This window comes from Cavia porcellus, unplaced genomic scaffold (genome assembly GCF_034190915.1).
Source record: "Cavia porcellus strain 051 isolate PalLab524CR breed Dunkin Hartley unplaced genomic scaffold, mCavPor4.1 scaffold_12, whole genome shotgun sequence".
Classification (NCBI taxonomy): Eukaryota; Metazoa; Chordata; class Mammalia; order Rodentia; family Caviidae; genus Cavia; species Cavia porcellus.
This window is the reverse complement of record NW_026947495.1, coordinates 80,752,557-80,769,872: the sequence shown is the minus strand read 5'-3', so window position 1 is coordinate 80,769,872 and position 17,316 is coordinate 80,752,557. Positions and strand designations below refer to the sequence as shown.

Genomic DNA, 17,316 nt, shown 5'->3' with positions numbered 1-17,316 from the left:
ATGCAACCCATTAAGTTGTACCATAGACAGAATTGGGCTGTGTTTGCACATTGGAGCTGTGACTTTGAGAAAAAGAAAAAAACAAAACAAAACAAAACAAAACATGAGAACTGGCTTCTTGCCGCATGTCTGTTGACCCCATACTATACCCTACTCAGAAAGGCTCTGTGTTTGGGGCTCATTGCTCTATAGATTTGTGACTGTGTATGTGAAGCCTATTGAGAGAATGGAAGGGTCCCAGCTCCCTGGTACCCTTGTCCATCTTGGTCTCCCTCCATCTGTACTGTTGAGCAACCATTGTCACCCTCTGTTCCTAGTGGGAGTGTTTGTTGGATGTGTGCTACCTGTGGTGTATCAGTGTAGGCATGATGGCCATTTATCTCTTCTCTGGGTTGGTGGCACCATGTTGCTTTCAGCAGGAAGCTGCTGAGCCTCTCACTGACTCCTCATCCTAGTGTGAAGGACGTTCCTGCACAGAGGTGTAGTCTCTAGGGCTTCCTGTCCGTCGTGGACAGACCTGTGTGGCTTGGACCCTGTCAGTCCAGTAGATGGTAGGCCACATGACAATCAGGTCATGGCACACGGACCTTGCATTAAGTAGATGCGAACGAATCACAGAAGTAGCTCACATGTCTCCCATTGGTTGTCCTGGTTGTGCAGTTATAAAGTGCTCAGTCAGATCCTGGGATGCCCAGAAGCAAGAGGAAAAGTATGGTGATGTGGGGGCTGGAGATTTAGCTCAGCGGTATAAGCGCCTGCCTTGCAAGCAGGCAGTCGTGAGTTCGATCCCCGGTACCGATAAAAAAGAAAAAGACAAAAAGTAAAAAAAAGTATGGTGATGTGGAAGTTCAGTTTTTTAATGCTTTACCTTGTTTGTTTGTTTCAAAAGTGTGTAAGACTCACTTTACTGGACTTATGAATGAATCAGACTTACGAATGTCTTTCCACAATGGAACTTGTTTGTAAGGCAGAGGCTTTCTGTGAAAAAATACCTCCATGATTGACAGAGATAGCCATAGAGACAGAGATAGAGAAAGAGAAAAGAAAATCTTCTGTATAGTAACCCTTGCTGGGGATTTAGCTCAGTGGCTTAGCACCTGCCTGGCAAGCGGGAGGTCCTGAGTTGTATTCCTGGTACCCTGTCCCCCCAAAAAGAAATTTCTTCTACCAGATTAATTAGTCCACTGCCCTTAATCTCAGTCTCAGGCAAAGTCTCTTGACATGAGGAGTAACTTGCCCTTATATGCAGAATATGTTCCAAGACCCACACTGAAATTGGATTATCCTGAATCCTCTACATTTCCTATGCATGCACACTAGCGATGAACTTTTAACTTTTTCCTTAAATACTTCACAGCTTCTCTTTCTTATATACTAGCTACCAGTATCACTACTCTTGTGCTTGGGGGCCATTGTGCAGTAAATTAAGAGTCACATGAGCATAGGTATTGTGGGCTTGGCAATTGACCTGATTACTGAGATGGCTCCTAAAGTGACTCTAGGGCAGGTAGCATATACAGTGTGGAAATGTTGCACAAAGTGATGCTTCACATCCTGGGCAGACAGAGCAGGCCTGTGTGAGAGCTCACTTTACTACTTAAGACTATTTGTAGTTTAAATCATATGATTGTTTATTTAATTGTTTAAATCATATGATTGTTTATTTCTTCACTTAATAGTTTTGGGCTGTGGTTGAATATTGTTATGGTTTATGTCTAGACGTCCCTGCAAGTCTCATGCACTCACAGATGGGGTTTCAGGAATGACTGATTTGTGGGGATGTGATGCCCAATGGATTAGCCAACTGATGAATTGATAGCTAAATATGATGTTGGGAGAGAAAGCCTGGTTAGAGGCAGTCAGTCACTGGGGTCATGTCTGGAGGTTTTAATTTCTGTCTTTCATCCTTTCATCTCTTTCTGGGTTCTGCCACTATGCCGTGAGCATTTTCTCCCCATAGTATACTTCTCTGTCATGATGACATAACTTGAAGCCAGTGGATTATTGAATGAAACCTTTAAAGCTGTGGGCCTAAATAAACCTTTATTCCTTACCGTTGTGGCTGGTGTGTACTATGTCTTAGCAATGAGAAGGTAACTAAGATAGAGTTCAGTACCAGAAGTGGGATCATTGCTATGATTATACCTGACGATGTGGTTCAGCAGATTTTGGAGTGGTTCAGGGAGTTTGGAAAGGCTTTGAGATGTTGGCTGGAGAAGCAGTCCTATAATGCCATAAGCTAAATTTGATAGGATCTGGTCAGCTCTTAGATGAGGATACTGATAGAAAGTCAGATGGTAAAAACTAGACTCAAGAGGTTTCAGTGTGGAACAAGATCTCCACTCGCAGCTGGGCTCCAGGCCATGTGTGCTTTGCCCTGGTAGAAAGTTTGTCTATAGTCTTCTCCTATTCCAAGACTTTATGGAAGAAAATTAAGAGGAGCAGACTAATTAATATAGCAAAAGAAGTTTCAAGCAATCTAATGTTGAGGGTGGGGGCATGGGTACTATTAGGAGCTTTTATTTTATTTTTTTATTTCCAGAAACTGTTCCCATGTTAGGAGCTTTTAGCAAGCTTTACCTTGAAAATCAAGAGCAAAAATTGAGAAAGAAAATGATGGTGTGGTAGCCGGTAGCAAAATTAAGCCTGGGATCTGGAAGCCAGACTCTGGAAAATAACAACTTGTCAAAGAAAAAAAGTGTGAAGCAGATTGCTGGGAATTGGGAAGGAACTGACAGGAAAAATTAGGAGCTACAGAAAGTTGGAAGGATGGCCCTCAACATAAAGAAAAACGAAACAATTTGGACCCTCTGGCTTTTGCAACTTGCTGGGTGGGGAACTGGACTCCCCAGAAGCAAGATAAGTGTCCACAGCTGAGAGATTCTGGGAGCAACAGTGGTGAAGCCCACTGTCTTTGTGAACGTCAACAACTCTGAGGAGACTCCTTCCACACAGCAGATGAAACCTGACAGGGCTGAGATTTCCCCCTCTGCTCACCTTAAATCTGTCACTATTTCACTAGAAACTTGAGAAGACAAAGCAACAGAATGCCTCCCAGACTCCCAACTCAAAGCCAATACATGGTGCTCTGAGGAGGAGAAAAGCAAAAGCTACATGGTCAAATTATTTGAAAGAGTAACAGATGAGATTACAAAACAGATCAATGAGGTACTCAGTGGGCTTATAGAAAATATAACCAGTCAGATAATGGAGATAATAAAGAAAACAGGGAGCTTACAAGAGACACCAATAAAAAGCTAAAACACCAATAAAAGGCTAACTGAGCTAACCAAAATGATACAAAACATGAATGGCCAGTTAGCAAAGAACTAGAGTCCATGAAAACGTTCCAAAGAAAAATCTAGGAGGTTAAAATTATATTGAAACTATGGGAAGCAGAAGTGCTCAATATGAGGACAGAATAACAATTAGAAGAAAGGGTTGCTTTCAAAGACTGATTACTCACAGATATCTTACAAACAACAACAGAACATGAAAAACAGACTTACCCACTACTATATGATAAAAATTCATCTAAGGTCAATTGGAGTAAGGGAAAAATCATGAGACAGAATGAAGGGCATAAAATCTTGCTTATAAGAAATAATAACAAAAACTTCTGAAATATTGGGAAATAACTAGACATTTAGATAAGTGAGGCATATCAAAGCCCAAATAGCCATGATCAAAAGAGAACCTTTCCATATTATGGTCAAAATATTGGAAGTCCAACACAGGGACAGAATCTTAAAAGCTGTTAAAGAATGGAATGAGTCACTTAGATTTCGTGACATCATCATTAAAGCTAAGAAAGCATGGAGTGAAGTGTTTCAAGCCCCAAACAAAAACAGCTTCCATCCTAGACTTACAAGTTGTGCAAAATTTTCTTTCATAATTAATGTGGAAATAAAGTATTTCTATACTAAATATCATGCCAAGAAATTCATGACCACCATAAATTGCATTCTAGAGTCACATTCTAAAATAATTCTCAAGGATATCCTAAAAAGACACGATTAAGTGAACAATGCAAAAAATTTTTGTAGAATGAGTACCAGGCAGGGTGAGCAGTTAAGTAGAAGGGCTGAGGGAGGAAATCAGCAGCAGGAAAACAGTGCAGGGACAGGAATAAGTCAGTACTTCTCAGTAAAGCTCCCAGTATGAGTGTTCTCAGTTCCCCAGTTAAAGGCACAGATTAGCAAGACGGATCATGGAACAAAAGCCAGTGATGTTCAGCATACAAGAAACTATTTAATTCAAAAAGAAACATATAGATTAAGAATCAAAGTATGGAACTCAGTATTCCATGCAAAGGGAAACTGGAAAATACAGGAGTAGGTGTCCTAATTTCTGACAAAGTGAGTTCACTCGAAAACTGATCAGAAGAAGCTAAGAAGATCACTACATGTTTGTTAAGAAAAAAATCAACAGAAGAGACAACAATTATAAACATATATGCACCAAACATTGGCACACCCAACTTCCTAAAACAAACATTACTAGATATAAAAATACCTTTTAACATCAACATAGTAGAAAACATAAATACCTTACTGTCACAAGATCAGCTAGATCAATAAAGAAATATTAGAGTTGATCCAAAACTTTGAACAAATGGACTTAATAGATAACTGCAGAGCAGTCCACCCAAAAACAGAATACACATTCTTCTCAGCATCACATAAAACTTTCTCCAAAACAGACCACATACTAGCCAATAAAGCAAGCCTAAGTAAATGTAAAAAAACTGAATATTATGCACATTATTAGATCATAGCACCATAAATCAAGAAAGGCACAACAGAAGAAAGCAAATTACGCAAATACATGGAGACTGAACAGTACACCCTTAAATAAATAATAGATTGTAGAAGAAATCAGGAAAAAATATGACAGTTTCTAGAACTAAGCAGTAATGCCATTATAACACACCAGAACTTATGGGACACAATAAAAGCAGTCCTGAGAGGGAAATTTGTAGCCATGAATGCCCATATCACAAAAACAGACTGAACCCAAGTACTTAAGGTAACAGTGCACCTCACGGTCAAAGAACAACCGAAGCCCAAAGCTAGTGCAAGGAAGGAAATAAAGATCAGAGCAGAAATCAGTGACATTAAGGCAAAACAAAAAATAAAGTACCAGTGAGTCGAAGAGTCCTTTACTGTGTTTTGGTACTTTTAGTGTCACTTCTCCCTCTTTTTGAGCAAGGAATCTCACATTTTAATTTTGCATTGAGCCCTGCCAAGTATGTAGCCCACCCTGGAAAGCAGCTAGAAGCATGGGGAAAGGGGATTTGTTGCTGTGCAGCTGCTTGCTCCCCAAGGAGGGAATGGTGGTCAGTCTGTCTGGATTTTCTCAGGGACAAAGTTGGCATCTTGGCCATGTCAGCTGGGGGGCATTTTTAAGTGACTCTGAATCTGTTTTTCTTTGATTTTGTGTGCACTCTTCCATGTAGTCGAGGTATGAGAAAGAAAGTCGAGGTAGTGATCAGGTTTGACTCTGGTTTTCTAAGTCCTACTATAGTTTTTAAAAATGGTAATTAACAAGCCGGCATTTTGGTGTCTGTACCTCTGTGCTTGCTTTACGAAAGTCCACCCTTGAGACTATGCCCTGTGTGGTGGGGTGCTACCCTGCCTGAGGACCAGAGGCCTGGTCTGTTAGTCCCAGGGTGCACAGCACCCTGTGGCGCTCCTCAGAGATGGTCCAGGATGATTGCTGCTGGGTGTGGGTCCCGGGCAGTGCACCGTGGCCACGTGTGCACATCTGTGCTCACTCCTCAGAGCGCTCACCTTGCTGGCACAGCGAGCAGCAGTGAAGCTCACTTAACCAACATAACTGCACCTCCTTGGTGGCACCTGATAAGGCCAAGGCTTCCAAACAGGACAAAATTAATGTGCACTTGAAAGGGCTGTGGAAGCCAAATGGGGGTTAGGCTACTCCGCCTCATTTTAGAATGAGAAACAAGTTTGTGGTCTTCAAGATCTTTCAGACATTTTCTGCCAAACACCTGCTTTTCCACGTACCACAAGCCCGTAAGTGATCTGGAAAGCACAGAATGTTTCACAGAGTCCGGTCATGAATGGCGTCTGCTGACCATGAATCGGTGCCTAGAGAGGCTGCAGAGGACTGAAATTGAAATCCTGTGTTTCCTCCCAAAGGTCTGCTCTCAAATTCATATCAGAAATATTTGTTGAGTGCAACTGTGTACAGTGCACGTGTGTGTGTGTGTGTGTGTGTGCGTGCGCTCATAGTGGAACTGCAGATTGGAGGTCATTCGTGATGCTCAGGTGCCCAGCAGAAGACAGGAAAGGGTGTCACACAAAGGTGGTGCTGTGTGGCTATGCAATCCCTCAAACTCGCGAAGATGAGTGTGTTTTTTGCTTCCATGATGGGAACCCCAGGGATTGGAGTTGGTTTTGTGTGGCAGCATGCAGGCCTCCGTCTCCCCACCCTGGGTCGCATCCAGCTCTCCTCCCTCTGCAATCAGGACTCTCCCAGCCCCTGGAGAGGAGGCAGGGGCTGAAATGTGTCCGAGGTGGACAGAACCCTGTGTCTCAGCTTATGCTGTGTGCACATCCCGAATGCATCCCTGGGGCTGGGCCAGGGAATGTGCTCACTGCCCGAGGCTGGGTCCTGGAACTACCTGGAGGCTTTGGGGACTGAGAAATTGGGAGGTGGGCAGGGGGTGGGCTCCCAAATGGAAATCAGGGCTGCCCCCATGGTGACAAACCCCAGCATTTTTCCTTACAGTGGATGAGTACAAGCATAAGTATATAAAGATAGGAAGGTATTTTAGTACTCCAATGGGGGATGGCAGGAGAAAGGCGAGAGAAATCTTACATTGGGGAAGCTGGAGGAACTGTGTCAGAGGGACCCCGAGGCTGATGACTGGACTGGAAAGGTTGGGTGGGGAGGGGCGGAGGAGGCATGTGCTGAGATGGGGACACAGCTGGGGAAGAAGAATGCAGAGGTTGGAGAACATTTATTTTTGGAGGAGTGATGGTAGGTATGGTGGGAAGGACATTTGGGGTCACGGTACAAAAGATCTCAAATGCTCGCTAGGTCAGGGTGTTTACTTGAGGAGGCAGTGGGGGGCTCTTGGAATATTTCCAGACATGGCTGATGCAAAGTAGAACTCCAGTTAGGACAGATCGGGAGTAGTTTCAGGTGAGCCGAAGCAGAGAGACCGAGACTGTGGGCAGAGTTCTTCAGGCCAAGGGATGCCAAGGAGGGAAAGGCCGGGCAAGATGGAAAAGAAAATGCCAGGCTGGGAGGAAGAGCCAGGCTTCAGTTCATAGAAATAGGGATGCCTGGAGGGCTTGCCGGTGGAGGGGGAGGACAGGAGCCCTGAGGTGGTCCTGGGAAACCCTGAGGACTGTGTAACAACACGTAACGTGCCTGTCTGGACGCTGGATGGAGACTCAGCCGTGTTCAGTACCCCCAGATGCAGTAGGAGGCAGCCCGGGAAATGCGGAGGGCAGTTCTGGTTGTGATGGGGAAGGGCTGCATGACCTAAGAGGACATAGCCCTGCAGTGCTGGCACGGGAGGTCCTGCAGGGGTGCAGGAGACGGAGAACCCTTGCTGCCCTCAGCGCGGGACTGTGGCGCACGGATGGCAAGCCCACAGCCTTCAGGACAGGCGTAGAACCTTCCTCTGTTTTGTCTGAGCCTTTAGCGAGGTGCTGAGTGTTATGCCAAGGGCTGTCAGTGCTTTGGGGAAACTCTCAGGAGGAAGGGGCGGCATTCGGCTGAGAGCCGAAGTGATGGGAGAGCCTGGGCTTCGCTTGCTGGCTCCGGTTCCCTCAAGGTCAGTCCCACTGGCTCTCAGCCACCCTGGGGAGGAGGAGGGCTCTGACCCCTGGGCGGGAGAGGCTGCTCTGCTGCACTGCAGCCGGAGCCCTAGCAGGATCCTGGCTTTGGCCTTGACATTGCAAGACAGGCGCTGCTGGATCCGGCTCCTGAGGTGGCGTCCAGCGCCCTCAGTGCTTTGGAAGATGTGCACCCCGGTTGTCTTTGCCTGACCCTGGCCTTGCTGGCCATCCAGGTGCTGCAGATGAGCTTCAGTGTGGGATTGGGAAGCTGTGCAGATTTTCTCCTGGGGGTGGGGGGAGCAGATGTGAGGGCGGCTGCCCAGTGTCTGCAGCTGCCCTGTCCTCAGTTGCTACTTCTGTTTCCTCTGGCTCTTTGGCTTTTGTTTTTTTCTGATGCTAATCTGTATGGAAATGTTTATGGTGACAACAGAAAGAATAACCTTGGAGAGTCAAGTTAAAGCAAACAGTGATAATAATTCATTCTTGATGGATCATTTTCATTTACTTAGGTTGTAGGTGTAAGCAACAGAATCACCAAAACTTTTTTAAAGAACCAGGTACCCAGCAGTGCTGCCAGGCTCCTGGGCGGTACTGTACCTGCTTTGCAGGATACTGAGCAGCAGGGCTGGCCGGAAGCTCCAGGCAGCAGCCTTAGCTGAGCTCAGCTGAGAGCTGGCTGACAAGGGTCTACGTGGCGGAATGGGAGCCTGGGTCAGGTTTCCGTCTGCCTGACCTCACTCCCGGCCATGGGCTACTCCTGTTTCTTCTCTTAATTTCCTTTTATTTCTGTGCCACTGGGCCTGCGGTCTCACTGGGACTTGTTATGCTTCATGGTTTGGCTTCTGCAGGTCGGGATGCCCCTCCCGCCGGGCGGTCTGCTGTGTTTTCTTCAGATTTTATTTAAAGATGGGTGAAGCGTTCATTCATTCATAGTGTCCAGCGAGCATTTGGAAAAAACCAAAGGGAAATCAATTAGTATAGATTTTATATTGAATTACGGCACTATTAAAAATGAAATCCCTATACCATTTGAAGGGATTTTGAGGGTAAATGTACTTCCCATGTAGAGCTCTTGTTTGAAATCTGAGAACTACCTGGAAAAACTTTTCTTCATTTCAAAACAATAAAAATTCCCTTATTTCTTATTTCATACAAATGGTCCATTAATTTCTAGCTTTGATTAATTTAGATTGGGTTTGATTTTTTTAATGGCAGAGATTTGATGAACAAAATTATTAGGCAACTGCTAGAGAAATATTTATTGTAACTTCTGTATCTTAAATGTGGCTAATTTTTCCCTTGCAATTTTTCATTGATGCTTTTGTGTTTGTGAGATGGAGACACTTTATCTAGACATCCCCCTACTCCACCCCCGCTTTTCGGGGGTGGGGTGGAACACAAGCTTTTTCAGTTATACTTCTGCTGTCCTGTGTACCCCTAATTTCAGGCTTTGCTCCTTATTTGCTGATCAGTAACTAGATAATAGACATGGTATGAAGTGAGTGAGTCTTTGGATCAAATGCAGGTGAACTACTTTGATTTTAGATCTTTAGGAGTTTTGTTTTGTGGATTACAATAACATGTACCTGATATTTGTTAACTGATGTTTTCCTGATGGCTTTGTGAAAAGAACTGAACTAACCCCCTGGTTGGTAAGGGAGGCAGCACAACAGGCTTTTTTTAATTTTTCTGGTGCCAGGGATTGAACTCATGACCTTATACTTGTGAGGCAGGGGCTTGTGCTGCTTAGCTACATCCCTGGTCTGCAACAGGCTCTTTCGTGTGCTGATTGGTGAGATGGTGACCGGAAAATGTGACCTGAGCAGTCTCCGATTGTGCACGCCCTGTGCTGTGTGTTCTTAGGTTGTGTCCTTTTATAATTTGCATCTGAGCACTTCAGTGGCATGGAATGGAGGTGTGCACCTGAACTCCTGACCACTCATGAGACATCAGCACCTCGGAGATGGCTTTGGGCCAGGCGCTGTAGGTAGCAGTTTTCATCCCAACGGCTGAATTTAGATGGGCTGTTGTCACCTGACTTTCTTTTTGACGAGGAAACTACGACACAGAATTACGCAACTTGCTGAAGCGATGAAGTCAGAATTAGAACCCAAGCCATTTGATGCTGTGGTCATTCAGTATCCTGAATGGGCTTTCCCTGTGTCCAGGAAACCCACAAAGAGGCCGATGAAGACAGGGCAGAACCACGAGGCCCTGTGGTCTGTTGTGGGCTGCTGAGCGCTCTTCCTGGCCTTGCGAACCATCCTTCCCTGATGTCGGGGTGGCCTGTGACCCAGCCTGTGCCCATGGGGAGTCCTCCCCCTTGGACCGGACAGGTGGCTTCACAGATGGGCTGATCGCTACAAGAACCCATTCGGGCCAATGAGATTTTGTGCTGGAAATGTGACTGCAGTCCTTTCCCAGTTATGTGTGTCCCCTTCCTTCCCCCTCCTGTCCTCTCATTCATCCCTCTCCTTCCTCTCCTCCTCCTCCCCATCTTGCTGTTCCTTTTCCTCCCTCTCATCCTCTCCTTTATTTGAGGCTGAAACAATCCCTCCGCGAAAGGTGAGTGGGCTTAGGAGCTGTCTAACCTGGCCAGCTCCTCTGCTTTGCCCCTGGCTGGAAGGAGTGACTCCTGTTAAGGGTCCAGGGCCAAGCGGACAGGGCGCCGATGTCCAGCACCTCCAGAGCATCTCACAGGAAACACAAAGGGCTTTTATCACTGATGGTCTTGGGGATGGAGTCCCAGGGGACCGCGAGCACCAAAGAGCATCCATCTGTGATCAGATCTCTCCCTGGGATGCGGGAGTGTGCCACACACCGAAGCCTCTTCACTGCCTGTATTTGAAACAACAAGGTTTTACTTTAAGAGGCTGGATACTAGAAAGAGTAATCTGCTTAGTTTCGTGTACTTGAGGGAAGAATCAGAAATCCTAGCAAATGCTTTCCTTGCAAAGTTACCAACCGCAGGCTGACCGATTACATCTGTATTGTGCCTTGCTGGACATAGGTACATCCTGTATTGTACCTTAGGAGGTAAGCACCAATCCAGACAGGAGGGGAGCTGTTTCCGTTGTCGGACATAGCACAGCAGATAGCGCCTTGTGTGCAGATGTGTAGCTCACGAGAGGTTACAGAGGAGATGTCCAGGTACTCTGGCGCTGCCCTGACCTGGAGGGAGGTTTTCTGGCCTGGTACCCAAAGGAGTGTGAAGGAAAGGCTTGGGTAGTCTTTCTTTTTGGTTATGAAAAGGTTATTATTTTCAAAGTAAAATATGCACTATTCTCATATATTAATTTCTCTTAATTTATGATTTAATAGATCCACCTACCTTTATTTCTACCTCCTCCAAAAGCCAAGCCTTTTTTATTTCAGGCTGTAGTGAATTTTTATGTTTTATTTGCTCATGGTAGTACCTCAAGTAGTCACCTCCTTTTCACCAAAAAGTATACTTAAATACTTGTTTTCACCAGTGATGTATTTACAATACTTTATTAAACATTCAGTAAAGCCATGCCTTTTTTTATTACAAATGCAGTTGGCAGTAACCAGGATCACTAGTGTGAAAACTGTATTGTCTGTCTGTCTGTATTTGCAGTGGTGGGGATGGAACCTAGGATCTTGTACATGCGAGGCATGTGCTGTGCCACTGAGCTGCACCCCAACCCAAAAGACTGTATTTTAAAATAGTTTCTTTGAATCATTCTTTGTGGTAAGATAATACCGCTTCATTTTATATAGTCTGTTATACTGGAAGAGTTCACTTTCATTTGTGAAGCAAATTTTCTTTCCTGGATCCTGAGTTGGTTCTGGAGAAATTCTGGCTGCACTGTGTTAGGCTAGACCTCACGCCCTCACCCATATCTTCCCTCGCTGTGCCAATTTCTAAATATGTTCTGCTTGTTCCAGAATGAGTATCAATAGCTGGAAATGTTGGAGAGTGCTAAATTGGTGCTTGTGCTCAGGAGTGGCACTTAGTTTCCTAGACTGTATCCTGTTCCACGTGAGTTTTCCAGATGATTTATTTCCTTTCTCTTAAAAACAAGGCATTCAACACTAATAAGTCAGACCTGTTGCTGCTTGCGCTGCATTTATAGAAACCTTTGTCTTGAAGCCGTGTGTTAAAATTAGTCGTGGAGAGTTGGCAGAGACAGGCTGTTTTTAGACTGCAGTTCTAGTCCTCTGCTTCAAACTATTTTTCACTAATACATTCTCTCTATAAAAGTTCAGCTCTCCTTAAAAAAACTCTATTTTTAACCTTCAGGGTTGGGAGTGTAGGTTACTTAGATCACTTGATAGTTATCTTGTGCAATTTTTCTAAATGTTTTCAGTCTTGAATCCTGACCAGTGATACTTCACATGTAAATGGTATGTGCATACTACCGTGCAAGTGTGAACTATGTAAATTAATTCACACGTGTGCCTATTATGTATTTTATGCTACAGGGTTGGGTATAGCTCAGTGGTAGAGCACTTGCCTAGCATGTGTGAGGCCCTGGGTTTGATCCCCAGCACTGCTCCCCATAAATATACGTGTATACCTATGTATATATTCATGTAGATATACAAGGGGTGATTAAAATAGATGGTAAAGGTTTAAATTTAAAAATTATTACAGTAAAAATATGTTGTAATTAGTCCCCTTCAAAATACCCAATTTGCTTCAAATGCCCTTACCCCAGTGTTCTGGCTACTTCTGAAATAGCTCTGGAATCCTCTTTTGTGAGGGTCTGTATGAGGGTCTGTGGTCACAAAGGAATGCTGCTGCCTGGTGCCATCCAGCAAAGAAGAGGGTGTGTGAAACACCCTATGACTTCTGGCTTCTCCGAAAATCAAGATGACTGTGCGTGGTAAAGATCTGGAGACATCAGGGCAGCCACAGCAGTGCAGCTAAAGACACTCCTGTAAGAGGAGCGCAGGACTATTGCAGAAAATCTCAAAAACCGTGGAATAATTGTGCTTGAAGTGTGCGAATGTGTGTGTATATGTGTGCACGTGTGTGTGTGCGTGGTGTATTTTGGGGGAGATTAATGACAATGCCTGTTACTGTAATACATTTGTTGTTAAAGATTTAAACATTCACCATGTTTTTTTGACCACATGCATATGTACCAGACAAAACCTAGAAGGTGCAAGGATTTTATGGGGAAAAATATATAAGTTCTGATAGTTTCTTTCTATGCTCTCCAATTCCAGAATACAACTTTGGGCCACAATCAATTGCTGTTTATTATTTAGTAAGAGCATGTGATTGCAGACTCTTGAGGCTGAGGTCTTAAGATGGTGTGAGTGTTTAAGACATACGGCAGGGATGGAATCGAATGCGATGGACACCCATGTCTGTTTCCCTTCCTCCTCAGAAAGAATTCTTATTTTTTCTCTGAGGATCCTATGCTGTAAGTCAGACCTAAGATGCATTTTGCCATCTGAAGGCTGAATGGCTGACGAGGTTGAAGAGTGGAGGGAACCCCCCCCGCCCCAGCCCGGGCCCTGTGTGGCGCTTCTGACCCACGAGCTCAGCCTCCACCGCTCCTGTGTTTATGGCTTCTGTCCATTTCTTCCCCCAGTCCCCAGCCCCATTCCCATGTTGTAGATTTTGCAACCCTAGCGTTATCACATATTGAGGGCACTGTCACTTTGGAAGCAGCACCCAGTGAAGAAGTGGGGTGAGGCTGGGCCTGCAGGAGGCCCCAGGTCCATCCCCTGCCCAGCGAGACTGAAAGAAACCTGAAAAGCTTAGAGCAGAGCTGCTTCAAGTGCGCTCCTCTTTCTCCAGAGTTTGCCAAAAATGCAGATTCTCAGGCTCCACCCATCCAACAGAGTCAGCGGCTGCGTTTCCACGAGCAAAGTGCTGCTCTCAGAGTCAGAATCCTTGGTGAGTGTTTGGCTTAACGAATTTACAGGGTAGTTTTTTTTCCCTAAATGTTAAAGACAAAGCTCATCTTCATTTTAATTAAAATAATTTAAAGAAGGAAGAGAAAAGGAAACAAATATATATACAAAATAGATGAGATAGTTATGCTACTCACTTCTGTTAGTTCACTGAGAAGAAAGGTTTGTGCTATCGTGTTTGATCAGTTTTTCATGCCTGTCTTGTAACTTGAGCAACTGTTTTGAAGGTAATGATACACAGTATATTAACCATCATTACTCTCTTGCTATCTGGTTTTAAAATTTTGTGTGATTGTTTTAATTGTTTTTCCTCTTTAAAAATAAAAGATAAAATAGATTCCAGCTTACTGAAGACCGAGGCTTCTGCACCATTTTTTTGGGAACCCTAAAAAGAGCCTTTGGAGACTTGGGGTGCTCATGGGAGCAGGGGCTGGAGTCACCACGTGACAATGTACAAGCAAAGCCAGTCCACTGAGCCTGAAAATTGAAGGGTTTCCGGTTATCAGAGATCAGAAAGAAGTCAAAGATCAGAAAACCAAGGAGTCAAGCAAATTTGAAAGAAACTTCCTAAAATGCCTCTTTATCATCTTTCCACAGAACATCAGTAGCTCCCTCTACTTGTCCAGCCTTGCAGGACTCTCAGCCCTAAAACGAAGTCCGTGTCCAGCTCGCCTCACTGTTTCACCTGTTTTGCTGTCCATTCAGAATCTCCCCCAAGGACGACAGCCTGCGCTCTTACCAGCTGACCACAACCACAGCCATCAATTACCACTCTTTCCGCTCTGAACTCTCTGGACAGTTTCCCAATGACCTTGTTCCTGGCGTCCACCCCGTCCAGCTGTAGTGGGACTGCACACATCTGCCCAACCTTGTGTTTCTTATATCGCTCCCTCTGCAGCCTTTCAAAATTTCCCTGAGAGCTGAGAATCTTTCATTTTCTGCTCTGACAAGTTCTCACTGTTTCTTAGGAGTGGAATTTCTTAATGTAAAAGGTAACCCGTGCTAGTTAACCTTGGACTCTCACAAGACAGGAAGAGACTGGATTTGTCCATCTTTTTGTGGCAATGGGGCTGTTTGGAGGAAAGCAACACAAACTGAATCCTTTCTTGTAGCTCATTGCAAACTGGAAGTCTGAGGTCTCTGAAGCTTAAGGAGATGGCTCCTAAGAGCCATCAGCACACCACCCATGCTGCAGCCCATTATCCCAACCTCAGAAACCAAATATGAATCGATTTGGAGAGTCTGATTTCCCTGGCGATCAACCTCACAGACAGAGCATGTGGGGCATTTCATCTTGTTCACTGACTTCTCCTGGTACACGGCATGGTGAAGAGAGTTCTTGGCCATTACGCCAGTCTTCAGGTTTCTAAAAAACATATTATAGTAAGGTACTGTGTTAGCTTGTTAATAGATTTTAGCGTTGGGCCTGAAAGATGATTTGTAGCTAAGTATTTGGACTGCCAGTAAAATAGCAATAGGCAGATATTGATTAAGGAAAGAGCCACAGAGTGGGGTGTGGGGGGTAGATAATTCTGTTGTGGATCCAATGGAGTGAGCAAAGCTGAGGAAATAGAAAGTGAGCAACCGGCAGCTTGGCTTTCCTGCTGCTCCCTGGACCTGTGGTTGACGAGATGGCCAAGGATTTGCCTGGCACAGTGAGAAGACAGGAGTTTGTCTGAATTTAATTCAAACAGGCGTTTCTAGGGGACGTTACCTCATCGTTATTACAGACAAAGGGAAAGACAAGGTAGGTTGTCTACAGCTAGAGTAGGGTTACAGGTAGCAAAGCGGTGGTGACTTTTCAGCTCCTGAACAACTTAAAAGAGTCATGGTGTGGGCTCGTGTCACCCTGAGCACATGGCCATTTTTTAATTTATTCTTGTGTCGGAGGCCTGGGGACACTGAATTGAGCCTGATTTTAATCATTCGACCTTCCATTTCCCATGAGCGCTAGCTCCTGCTTCACAGATTAATTCAGATAAGAAAGTTAGAGCAGTGTCTGTTGCCTGCAATAAACACGCTGAATTTGGAAGAAGACTACATTAGCCAAAATCTTATTTTTATAACTTGAGGTTCTAAAAAGCAATAGCAAATCAGCCCCTTAGCATTTCCCAAAATAGTCCAATCCATCTGCTTTAAAAATTATTGCCAAATTCTTTAGTTTGTTAATAAGAAACAAAACATTGGGGGGCCCTTGAACCCTGCTCCAGGTTGGGTGCATCCTCTTCTTTGAACAGACATTTTACAAACATGCAGTCCTATGCTATATGGAGTTTTATCATCCTTTCTCCTAATATGTGCATGAAAATTATCATGCCACTAACCTTTGACCTTCCTTGAGTCTTGCTGGTCTTAGCATGGCTGATAAGGAAATTATAGGCTAACTTTCTGCTGCTTGTTTACAGAATCCTGGGAATTAATCTTTGGCTTTTCCTTTGACCTTTTTCTGTCTCTTGATTGATTGTTTTATAATGACAGGAGGATTGAATGTCTGAGCTTAGTCACCAAAGATCTGTCATTTGATATCTTGAAAGGAAATAGGAACTGTCTTATTTCGGTGGGGTCTTTATGATTAGAAAATAGAACAAACCCAGAACACTGTAGACTCAGGTCATATAATTCTAATTGCGGGAGTCCTGGGGGCCCTGGCCTACATCGCATTTCCCCTGCTCTGTAACATGTGGGCTTTTCCAGATGGGCGTTCTGGGTGTGTCAGAGGCCCATACGGGAGGGAGATGCGGCAGCTGGAGTGGCAGCATATGCCTGCTCAGGTGCAGGAATCCTGGTGCTTTGGGCTGACGGGGCCAGAATGAAACTGGAAGCAGTTGAGCTGATTATGGTCCCCTTAGGGTGGTAATGCCAGGGTACCCTTCTTCAGAAGTGTTGGAAGAGAGCGTCGGAAAAGCTTAGACATGCATTTGAAAGCAGAATAAAAGGCCCTGCGTCTGCGTAGGTGGAGGAGGAGGACGTGGAAGGAGCTTATTCTCAGGTCCTTTGTGGGAGGCTCTGAGAACGGTTGCATTTGTATTTCCTGGGCCGAAACGAAGCCAGGATCGTGGATGTCGCCAGCCGGTTTGGTCCTCGGGACTGGCAGGGAGGGAGGCTGCTGGCCGGGCCACCCCCTGGTCGGATCAGTAAGAAAGAGAAGATCTGCAGGTGAGGACCGGAGCGAGGAGCTATTTCTGTCTAATACAATTCAAAGAACAAAGAGATTCGGGAGTTAATTATCTAGGAAACGGTTTCATTTTATGATGTGAAATAGCAGACTAAACAAAGCAAGTTTAAGAAGGTGATGAGAAGTGAACACCTTCCAGCAATCGCGCCACTTCACGGTCACGATGGGAATCCAGGCCACGCCGTTTGGCGCTTTCCGTGTCTGTTAAAATCCTCTGTGCAGTCCCAGTTTCTTCTCTTCTGTCTCTGTCTCGGGGCGGCGGTGTGTGGTGCAGCCTGACTCACCCCAGCCTGCTGTGCCTACCACGCGGGTGTCCCCTTCTGTTTTCAGAGACCTCGCCTGGCTCAGTGACCTGAGCTGGAATTAAGTCAGGAGCACAGATGGCTGTTGGGGTAAGGCCGCTGGCCTTTCTTCCTTCTGATCTCCCCAGAAAGC

General features: G+C 45.0%; 1 protein-coding gene across 4 annotated transcripts in view; it reads left to right on the top strand.

The window, feature by feature from the left end:
- Hecw2 (HECT, C2 and WW domain containing E3 ubiquitin protein ligase 2) overlaps positions 1-17,316 on the top strand; it is a 345,745-nt gene that overhangs the window by 101,791 nt on the left and 226,638 nt on the right. The window contains exon 1 of one of the 4 annotated variants that reach the window (XM_063259474.1): positions 16,737-16,862. The exons of the other annotated variants lie outside the window; for them this stretch is intronic. The gene's annotated coding sequence lies outside the window, so the exon portion shown is untranslated. Of the gene's footprint in view, positions 1-16,736; positions 16,863-17,316 lie in introns of those variants that run through there. 4 annotated transcript variants of the gene reach the window in all.